This window comes from Lepisma saccharinum, chromosome 14 (genome assembly GCF_977018435.1).
Source record: "Lepisma saccharinum chromosome 14, izLepSacc3.1, whole genome shotgun sequence".
NCBI lineage: Eukaryota > Metazoa > Arthropoda > Insecta > Zygentoma > Lepismatidae > Lepisma > Lepisma saccharinum.
Window position 1 is genome coordinate 67,894,715 of NC_139242.1, and position 12,437 is coordinate 67,907,151.

Here is a 12,437-nt window from a genome sequence, read left to right on the forward strand (position 1 = left end):
CAACTGCTCAATTAAAGCAACGGCCCATCCAGCGGGTTCGGGACCCCCCCTCCCCCCGCCACAAATTCCCTTCTTCTTTTTGAAAATACTATGGTAGATTCAGCATACTTTCCGAAGAGACACTTGATGTTGCAGGTATACAAAATTCTCTCTGTGCGCACGGTTTGTTGATTCCGAAAATAACACTTTTTTTTTTTCAAGTTTTACACTGGGTTGTGATATCAGCTGAAAATCTGACTTCAGTGAGAACCTGTTTTGGTATAGTAAGTGAAGTTTGTGTTTTTTTTAGAAACAATACATGCAGAGGTGAAATACTAAAAACAAATACATTGCATTATGTACCAGACAGTAAAAACATACTATTGTCAGTGGGTGAAACTCTATTTCTAGAAAAAAAAAACATGCTTCAATTAAATTTCTTGAACAGAGTGGCGACAGACCTGGAAAACCCGGGAAATGTCAGGGAATTTCGTCTTCATTGACTTCCAACACACTTTTGACGTAAATTATTATAACTCTGGCACTATGGAAGCAATCTACTTCATATAACTTTTGTTTCGCAGCTAAAACATCAGCACATGCAACCGTGTACAATTTAGAACACCGGACCGAGGAAGGGGGCTTGGGGAGCACATCCCCCAAATTTCAATGGAAAAAACATAAAAATCTGGAGTTTGCCCCCTCTTCTCCCGCTATTTTGGGAAGAAGGCGTGAACTTTACTATTCTTTTCAAAGAATCGACATTTCTCAAGAGAATGAAATATGTTTCATGTTCTTGGGTGCCATACAAGTTGAATAATAAGCCAAAATGTGATTTTTGTTAAAAAAAAAAAATACGAAAAATAGGTAATTTGCGTTTTTGGAGGAAAATTATTATAACTCTGGCACTATGGGAGCAATCTACTTCGGATTACTTTTGTTTTGCAGCTAAAACATCAGCGCATGCAACTGTGTACCGAGGAAGTGGGGTTTGGGGGCACGACCACCGAATTTCAATGAAAAAACACAAAAATCTGGAGTTTACCTTCTCTTCTCCAGCTATTTTGGGGAGAAGGCGCAAACCTTAGTATTCTCTTCCAAAGAGATTGAAACATGTTTCATGTTCCTGGGTGTCATACAAGTTGAATAATGAGCCAAAATGTGAAACTGTTCGGAAATGTGGCATGGATATGTTGCAGAGAGGGGGGAGGTTAGTCATCAATATGAATTTCACAGGCTTGCTCCAGACATGTGTCAGAGTTTCCACCCCAACATAAGGGTATGAAGGTCCAAAAAGCACATTAATTTAGTAAACAGCACCATGATACCATATGGTATCATCGGGCCAGTATGGCCTTACTCGGATGATACCATATTATGGTATCAACGGAGGAGTAAAGGTTAAGCCTCTAAATATTACGTGGAAAATGCATTGAATTATTATTTTTTCTTGTCTGTATGGGAGTAGTGAGGGGACTTATCAACAGATGGAGGGGATAAGACCTAGTGGCACCGTCCGATAGTTGTCGGACGTCGTAGTAAGGCATTTTGTTGGGCAAACCGAAGGAACATGGAAACAAATATGTTCCATTGATACATACGATTTTTGTCACCCGACAAAGTATCTCACTACAACATGCAAAACTTTATTACGCATAACAGTTGTTGTAACTACTAATAATATATCTCAAAGAGCAGTTCTCGTAGCGAGGAAATGGCACCTGTTGAAATGACTTTCTTCTTTGCTGTATATTATATATTGCAGTTTTTTATGTACTTAGGAACGAACTACAGGTGTCACTGTTAATGTTCTAACATTAGAAAACACTAGGCGTCCAAGAAAATCTTGTGAGACGTTCGATTTATATACTTTTTTTTAGATAACCTCAATAAGCTTGACAAGTAGCCAAAGAATTTCAAACTGTCTGTATAAAAATGTATAACATAGTATATGATGTATGGTGAGGCGTAGGGATGTGACGACCTCATCGCCCAGTGACTTGTTCACTGCAGTTAGTCAACCAACAGAGTGAAATGGTCAACATTTTGCTCTTTTGGGATTTACAGAGCTGTTATGGCTCTATGAGCGTCCCACAATCGGCAGAAGTGGGGTATGGTTGGTGGACTACAATGTGATCCTCCCAGCTAGATCCGAGGGATCTGCTGACCGACGACAGGTGTGGTCCTCCATTCATATTGGGGGTTAGGCGTAGAGCTGACAACTCTGCACTGTAAAAAGACTTGTCAAGAAACAGCAATATAAGGCCATGGATGTTCCCAAGGTAAAATATTCCGGAGGTAAAATGGTCTCCCATTCGGATCTCCGAGTGGGGACTACTTTGGGAGGTCCCTGGACTAAATATAAGATCTACATTAGGAATAAGGATATTAAATTAGGCACCTGGAATGTTCTGAGCCTTTACCGGCCTGGGGCATTTCAGTGTACAGTTAATGAGATAGTTAAGTATAAATTAGATGTAGTAGCTGTCCAGGAAGTTAGGTGGCCAGGAGAAGGGAATTGTAAAACTAAAATTATACTTTTTTTCTATGGTGGTACTGAAAATCATAATTTTGGAACAGGCTTTTTCATAAATAATAGAATTATCTCGGCTCTTAAAACAGTAGAATTTATTAATGATAGGATATCATATGCAGTTTTACAGGGTAGGTGGTGTAAAATAATTTTAATAAACATACATGCTCCAACGGAAGATAAAGATGATTTTTATGCAGAGAGAGAACAGGTCTTTCATAAATTTTCTCAGTATATGAAAACTCTGTTAGGTGCCTGTAATGCACAGATTGGCAAAGAAGAGACATTTAAAACCACGATTGGTAAAGAAAGTCTTCATGAATTAAGTAATGATAATGGTATAAGATTGATTACTTTTGCAACCTCAAAGAATTTAATTGTGAAAAGTACCACTTTTAAACATAAAGATATCCATAAATATATCTGGTCTTCTCCAAATGGTAAAACTCATAATCAGATAGATCATATTCTCATTGATAAGAGAAGGCATACTAGTATAATTGACGTTCGTACACATAGAGGTGCTGACTTTGCCAGTGACCATTATTTAGTAATTGCTAAATTAAGAGAAAGACTCGCAGTGATAAATCATAAGCAACAAAATCTAAAAGTTATAAAATTTAATACAGGAAAATTTGATGATTTAAGAATTAAGAAAGATTACCAAATTAAACTTTCAAATAGATTTGATGTTTTACAGGATTTAAATGATGATGAAAATATAAATTAAACAGATGTAAATAAGAATTGGGAGCACATACGTAATGCAATAGAATCAGCAGCTAAAGAAAGTATAGGATACCATAAACCAAGAAAAAGTAAGCCATGGTTTGATAATGAATGTCATAATCTAATAGAAATAAGGAATCAGGCTAGACTTAGGTGGTTAAATAACTCTGATGATACAAATCTAAGAAATTATAATTGAATAAAGGGAGAAGTTAACTGCACGTTTAGAAGTAAAAAAAAAGAGGTTACTTGAAAAGCAAAATTAACGAAATTGAAACAAACAACAAAAACAAAAATATCAGAGATTTATATAAGGGTGTAAATGAATTTAGAAAGGGGTGGCAACCTAAAGAAAACTTGATAAAAGATAAAGACTGTGATATTCTAGCTGACCCAAGTGAAATTCTAAATAGATGGAAGAACTACTTTAATGACCTTTTAAATGTCCATGTAGGAGATAAATCAGAAGTAAATGAAGTTCACACAGCAGAACCTTTAGTCCCAGAACCTAACTTGACTGAAGTTAAAGATGCTATTAGAAGGCTAAAGAATAACAAAGCACCTGGCATTGATTTAATACCAGCTGAGTTAATTAAATATGGTGGAAATTCGTTAATATGTCAAATTCATAAATTAATTTGTTTAATATGGAATAAAGATGAAATCCCTCAACAGTGGAAAGAATCCATAATTGTTCCTGTGTTTAAAAAAGGTGATAAAATGGACTGCAATAATTACCGTGGAATTTCTCTACTCTCTACAACATATAAAATATTATCTAACATTATTTTAACAAGATTAACCCCATATGCTAATGAAATTATAGGTGATTACACTGTACAACACGAAATTTGTCCTTTGCTTAAAAATATGTTTTTCTAATGTATTTTTGCATACAAAACACGAATATGCAATTAATTTCTTCGTATCACGTACAGTTTTTTTTTAAAAACACCATCTTTATACATTAGGTGTATTAATTACGTTTAAACAATTATAAATTCCCTTAACTGTTTTTTTTTTCATCGCTTGATAAAAATGATATCACTATCAGTTCGCATTGTTACATAAAGAAACGTTTTGCTGAATCCTTTAATGATAAATTTGTTACATAACAATAACCGTGCTGGCACTACTGACGAACAAGGGCTGCCATCTGTTTTGTCCTATCCAACGTGAAGGTTGTGCTTTGTAATTTCATTTGTTTGTGTAAAGTTTTAACGTTTGTGGCGGGTTTCTGTTAGTGAGGTGTGTATGAAAAGGAGGCTTCGTTCAGTGGATCATAATGTCCCGTCAGTGTAAGAATAACCTTGATTCATTTTGTTATATATGTGGTGAGCCGACGTTGAAAAGTCAAAGAAGTAGCCTAACCCCTGTTGTCAAAAAAGCATATGAACTGTATTTTGGATGCGGAGTAGGCGATCAAGATAAGCGATGGGCACCACATATCTGCTGCAATTCTTGTTGCAGGAACTTGCAGAACTGGATGCAAGGAAAGCGAAGTGGGCTAAAATTTGCCGTACCAATGGTTTGGAGAGAGCCCAAAGACCACGTAAGTGACTGTTACTTTTGTTTGACAGATGTAATGGTCTTCTCTACAAAATCAAAACATCACATCCAATATCCTAATTTGGAATCACCAAGGTGCCCAGTGGCTCATAGTGAAGACCTACCTGTGCCAAAAGCTCCCGAAAATTGTACATTTGATATAAGACATCAATTGAAGAAGGAAGTTCAGGCAACGAGGACGTCGACTTCGCGCCACCAACCCTCTCAAGTGCACCACATCTCATCACACAAGAGTTAAACGATCTGGTACGGGACTTAAATCTATCGAAAACAAAAGCAGAAATCTTGGGCTCTCGACTTCAAGAATGGAATCTATAGGATAAAAATGTCAAAATCAGCACGTTCCGAACGCGACAGAGTAACTTTTCATCTTGCTTTTCGAAGACTGGAGGAATTGCATTTTGTAACAATATTAATGCTTTATTTCAGGAGTTGGGCCATGAACACAATCCAGCAGAATGGCGATTGTTCATTGATTCGTGTAAGATAAGTCTGAAGGCAGTATTTCTCCATATTTGTAATGGTTATCCATTAGTGCCAGTGGCATACATTGTTCAAAAAAGGAAACATATGAGGTAATGCGTGACATATCGCAGTACATTGAATATAATACATTCAAGTGGTGAATCTGTGGAGACCTGAAAGTAATTGGAATTCTTACTGGCATGCAACAAGGGTATACCAAATTTTGTTGCTTTCTGTATGAATGGGACAGCCGGGACCGAGTTAACCATTACATGCGGAAAATATGGCCACCACAACAGGAATATGTACCAGGAACCAAGAACGTATCACAACAACAACTCGTGAACCCTAAAGATGTTTTTCTTCCCCCATTACACATCAAACTAGGTGCACTGCTTCCAAATCATGGGATGCCACATGTCCCTGAAGTTACAGTTTTTGGATTCTCATTTTGACTTCTTTCCACAGAGTGTAGGGGCTGTTAGTGATGAACATGGGGAACGGTTCCACCAAGACATTGCAACGTTTGAAAAGCGGTTCAGTGGACGATGAAACAGCAGTATGCTTGCTGAATATTGCTGGACTATCATCAGAGACACTCCTTCAAATAGATACAAGAGAAGAAGATCACAATTATCATTTCCGTAGGAGTTTGTACTGTCTTTGGTTTGTATACGTAAAATGCCTGTCTAATGTCTGTGCAACAAAATGTCATGTGACTGTACAATAAAAATGGTATGTGTTAGGAGAAAACGGATTTTACATATCGATTCAGCACCTCCAATTTAGTCAAAATCACCTGCTTTCAACTAAAGGACAGAACATGACCTCAAATTTGTTGTACAGTGTTATCAGTGTGAATTTAAACGTAACAGATCAACTACAGATCATATTTTTCACATCAGAGAGATACTTGAAAAAAAGTGGGAATATAATCAAAATGTCCATCAGCTATTCATTGATTTCAAAAAGCATATGATTCGGTCAAAAGAGATAAATTATATAATATATTAGTAGAGTTTGGAATACCTAAGAAGCTTGTTAGTATGATAAAAGTATGCACCAGTGAAACAGAAAGTAAAATTCGTGTGGGTATTAATGTGTTGACAAATTTACAATTCATGATGGGTTAAAACAAGGAGATGCATTATCTCCATTGCTATTTAATTTTGCCTTAGAATATGCTGTTAAGAAGGTAAAAGAAACTAACAAAGGACTGAAATTAAATGGTATGACTCAGTTGTTAGCATATGCAGGTGATGTAGACTTATTAGGGGATGATATAAATACAATTAAGAATAATGCTAAAATATTTTTCAAAACTGCTAAAGAGATAGGTTTGGAAGTTAACAAACAGGAAACTAAATATATGCTTACAGGCTGAAACCAAGCATTAGGTAATAATCAAAATCTAATTATTGACAACAGTAATATTAAAAAATGAAAATTATATTAAAGAGGAAATAAAAAGTAGGCTTAATTCAGGAAATACATGTTACTTCTCTCTTCATAAACTTCTGTCTTCTTGTTTAATATCTAAGAAACTAAAAGTTAAAATATACAAAACAGTAATTTTGCCTGTAGTATTATATGGATGTGAAACTTGGTCCCTTACATTGAAAGAGGAACATAAATTGAGAGTATTTGAAAATAAGATCCTTAGGAAACTCTTTGGACCTAAAAGGGATGAGGAGACAGGTGAGTGGAGAAGGTTACATAATTTAGAACTACATAATTTGTATTCATGTCCAGATATTATTAGAATAATTAAATCAAGAAGACTTGGGTGGGCAGGCCATGTGGCACGAATGGGAGAGGAAAGAGGCGTTCACTAGTGATGGGTTATGGCCATTCCTTTTCGGGAGTCAGTTCACCGGAGCTCGCTCACCGCATGGAGTCGTTCAAAGGAACGATGCAGCTCCTTTTGCGAGGCAGTTCACTGGAGCTTGCTCACTGAGGGAGTCGTTCAAAGGAACGACGGACAACACTCGCCATTTTTTTTCGTGGAGTTGAGCGAAGGGGTGGGGAGGATTGTTGCTGGAGTTATTCTGAGTGAAAAGGATTAGGGAGGGAGGGAACTTCGCTAATCAAGATGAAAAAAAGGGGAAGAGAACCTACACAGCAAGAAGGAAACAATGTGAGGGTAAGTGAAGACTGATGGGGAGGGGGAGGAAGATCTTAATGTATTTCAACTTATAATTTTTTTTGGTGTTAGATAAGTTCGTCAGATTCTGCGTCTTCTTTGTTGGATTCAGGTACGGGGAGCGGCTCGGAAGGCTGAAATCCTACAAATGTGTAATTTAAATAGTGTATTATGGCAATTAATTTTACTCCCTTAGCAAGATTAAACATCTTGCATAATAAGTTGTAATATAATGAGAAATTCATCTTCTACACCTTTTTTTCTCCTTTAGATGGCGGCTGCTGATAAAATATGAGCCCCTCCCCGAAATGAAATTTCTGGCTACGGGTCTCATTGGATTCGTTGCTTACGTTTTCGTACCGTTAGATTAACTGTGACAATTAAACATGAACGTACGCAGAATTCTTTTTCTGGAGGGAAGCAATTGAGTCATATTCCACGTAATAATGGGACAGTCCTTCAGTTTGAAATTGTTATGTTCCTTCTACACAATTCTAATAATGAACAAGTTACTGCGACTGAAATAAAATAATATATGTTGAATATATAATTGTATTCCGCAAATCATTTTTCAGGGTGCCGTCTCCCCCTTGCCCCTCCACTTACGGATGTCCATGCAATTGGATAAATGGCCAAACAAACACCCATAAGAGAATGGAGGACACAACGCTAATACTTGGATTGCAAATAATAGCACTTAAATTCACACGCTCTCTCCAGTCCTCCCACCCTCACCTTTTCTTTACGATAGTAGCATAGAATGCTATTCTATGATAGCAGTTCTGCCGATTGAAAGACATTAGAATAAAGAAGAGTACAGAACAGGAACCCTGTGTGTTTCATCGGAGCTTGTTTCTGAAGTTCCTTTTATACTTATTCTCACGTTGCGAAAACATGTCACAGTAAGTGTTAAAAGTGGATAACCAGCCAATCCCTCCCTCCCACCCTTGTTGTTCCGCTATCGTATTGTTGTTATAAATAGAGTTGCCCGCATTTCTGTCTGGATAACCGCCACAACAATACGACAAGCAGAAACAAAACACGGTCGCTCTCTCTCTCGCAGGTACTTGGGAGTGAACGACTGCGAGCAGGAACTGCTGGAGCGGCTGGCAACACACGCAAAGCTCACGACTCCGAGGAACGACCACAAAGGAACTGCTCGTTCACCCCGAAGGAGCGAGCAGTTCACAGCTCCCAGGATGGAGTCGTTCAAAAGGAACGACTCGTTCACGAACGACCCATCACTAGCGTTCACAGGATTCTTGTTGGGAAACCTGATGGTAAGAGACCTATAGGAAGGCCAAGACAAAGATGGAGGGACAACGTTGAGATGGACCTAAAGGAAATCGGTAGATGGAAAAGAGTATATAGATCTTGCTCAAGATAGGGACAGATGGAAGGCCTATGTTGCTGCAGCCATGAACCTTCGGGTTTAAGAAGGTTAGAGAGTTAGTTAGTTAAAATCCTTACCTTAAAATTGAAAAGGGGTATGGAAAAAACTTTCCCAAAATAACTTTCAAGATATCAAACTCTGTCGAAGAGTTGTAAGCCATGTGACTTACAATTTGAAACAGTAGTTTAAAAACACCATGAAGGTATAATTTCAGATATTTGCCAGAAAATACACCAATTTGAAAAAAAATAACATAATATCGAGGTCCCTACCGATTAGGCATAAATAAAATAAGAATATCAGTTGTAATTTATTGCATTAGTACCAGTGAGTCCTAATCTAATTTTTGGCATAATCACCACCATTGTTTTGGAATGTGTCGTAGCATGGCACTAAATTTTGTATGCCCATGGTATATATGTCTGACACCAAAGACTGGAACTATCTCTACTGCAGTGTAGCTGTCAAATCCTTGCCCTGCCAGAAACCTCTTCAGTTAAACAAAGAGATGAAAGTCGGTACATTCAAGGCCAGGGCTGTACAGGGAGTGGTCCAAGATCTCTCACCTGAAGTGATGCAAAGGGTCCATGTGTACTCAGCTGTATGGGGTTGTGCACATTCAATTGGGCTTCGTGAATTGTCTGCACCATCGTCTGACCATACTATCACTCAGACGTCTGGTCTGCACACCTCAGACGATTGCTGGTATGAGAGCTGCAATCTTTAACCTACAACTGTCCTAAGACGGCTGCATTGCAATTGTACCAGATTACAGCTACATGCCACTTCTTCCTGCCTGCATGTGTGTGTGTCGCTCTCCGACCACTAGTGCTGCGTATAGGCACCATTGGAGCTTTTTTCAGGATGCCCTTCGTATATGAACTTTCAGAAGCTTTTATTATTAGTGTTTTCCTGTTTTAATGTGTGGTTAGCTAAATCAGGTACCTATGCAATGCAATTCTATAAATTCCTTGCGTTAAATTTCTAATACTTACATACCCTTTTTGTCAGCATTAATGGTATAACTGTATGTTGTCAGTTTCACAGTACTTCACTTGGATATACCCATCGATAATGTAAGGAAATATGACACTTTATTTTGTTCGATTCAATTGTTTCACTTATATGCAAGAGTTAAGTTGTTTGCTTTACAGAGAAGAGAGAAGTAGCTTTATGCATTGAAAAATGAGTCTGCACTCATAGTTTTTGCAAGCATAGGGTTCCAAATCTCAGTGGAAATATCAGCATATAATACCGAGAATGTATAAGGAGACTGATAAATTACAAATTGTATTTCTTAATCAATCACTGTTCACTCTTATCTCATTTAGTCGTAACTTTAAAAATAATCAAGTATTTTATTTTAAACTTACTGCGTATGACAAAATTCCGTAATCCTTCCCTAGCTTGTGAATTGTAGTAATTTTCCAAATTCACTATTTTGCAGTTTGAATTCAAATCATAGAGAATAGAGAATTTAAGTCAATTTAATAGAAGATAATATTGGTACTTAGCAAAACCATACGTGGATCTGTATGAGTTTATTATTTCCATTTGCAAAAACATCGATTTAGTTTAGTTTGTAATTGTCAGGGAAAAATGTAAATTTTGTCCTGGAAAACCTGGAAAAGTCATGGAATTTCATTTCTGCTTGTTTGTAGCCACCCTGTTGAACCTTGTCAGTTAAGTGGAGCTGTCCGAGTGAACCATCCCTAGCAAGTGATATTCTAGCCACAGTTGCAACGAGGACTTTCTTAATTTTACTCTATCTGCAAAGTTTTCAGAGGGTGGCCCGTAAGTCCCTACCCATGTACATATTTTGTGTGTCCAGTCTATCTGTGTGCTGTCTCTCATTCTCGCTGCATAAAATTATGCGACGCCATGTTCTGCAAGACATTTTTCGCAACATAGTAGGGGTTATTGTTCCAAATGCTGCTGTAACAGCTGCCCTCAACTCATCATTGGAATTGTAACGTTACGACACAATGTCCTTTATGTATCCCCCGAGAGAGTTATCCCATGTTGTCAAGTCCGGACTTCTTGCGGGCCATTGCATAGGCTCCGGGGATGATATTATGTGCAACAGCACACAGAAAACTATACACTAGATACATAAGATATGTGAATGGGTAGGGACTTACGGGCCACCCTGTACAGTTGTCAAAGTTTTTAGAGCCCTCATCACAATTTAGCCTCTGCTTTTTCTTACCCAACAGACGTGACAGAACTGCTTCAGAAATTTTGGGAGATTTCAGATGATGAGTTCAGCCAGATATTTGAAAATACTTCTGAAAAGGTTCAACAGACATTCAATTCTGAAATTACAATAAAAAAAACAAAAAAAAATTGGATAACTTTCCCCTTACTATTATAGAGGGGGACCTGCCATTGGCCTTGGGTCGATGTTGAAGGTTGTCCTGGGTCAACCCATCATTTTTTGCATTTTGGGTTCTCAAAGGAGATCCATTTTTCACCCCCAGTCACTATCCGATGCAAGAAAAACTTTCTTTCATGCTGAGAAAACAACCCTTCACACACTGTTTTTCGCTTTTCCATTTGTCTCTCGTTCAGATGATATGCGACCCATTTTTCTGCCTTCTGGATCTTTCCCATGGCATGAAGATGATCAGATATGGTTTGGCGACCAACATTTAACTTCTCTGCCAGTTGTTGTTGTGTTTGCGTATCGTCTTCGTCCAACAGTGCTTGCAATTCGGCATCTTGGAATTTTTTTGGCTGGCCTGGGCGATCTTTGTCTTTCAAGTCGAAATCACCACTTTTGAATCGTCAAAACCAATGCGCACATGCATCTTGCGTTAGGACATTGTCACCATACGTTTCCACAAGGATACAATGGCTTTCACTCACGTTTTTCTTTTGATTGAACAAGAAAAGTAGGACGTGAGCACATGCTCCTTATTTGGTTTGAAGGTAAACATATTTCCCACACAAACCCAATATCACGATCACTCGCCCTCGGTTGCACATCCAAGGCATTTTGACAGGTACTGTCCTGGCAACACACTGATGTAACAGTTGAGACTGTGCACCAACCCTTGCTTCCAGCGACAAAATTAAGAATTATTAACCGGCACACCTGGTATATCAAAACTGTAATGTTGAACTAAAATATTCTTACTTGGGTTAAAAGCAGGGTTGGCATTTAGCCTGGCCTTTTTCAGATAAAACCCGGGCAAAACTGTTTTTTTTCAGGTTATGTTTATAAATATATATATTTTAAAAATGTAATACATTTTCCCCTGATAGTAATTTATTGGAACATTAAATTTGTAATGTTTTAGTTCACTGAATCAAACACTATTTAATATTTTCTGTTAACATAGTTAAGAACTGACAATCAAGGTTTCACCTTTGAAATTATTCAATAAAAACATACATAACCAATGATGCAACAGACCACTGAGAGCCTAGGCCACACTCCTAACTGATCCTACTTGGAGGTGGGAGATCATTCAACCTTACGGGGTGACGTGTGGTCAGCATGACGAACCCCCACTCGTTGGTGTAGGTTTTCATGACCGGGTTACGCTATTCATTCATAGCTCCCCAATTTAATGATGATGGTGAGTGTCCACCAGTCTCATACACAGGCTGATATCTCAGGA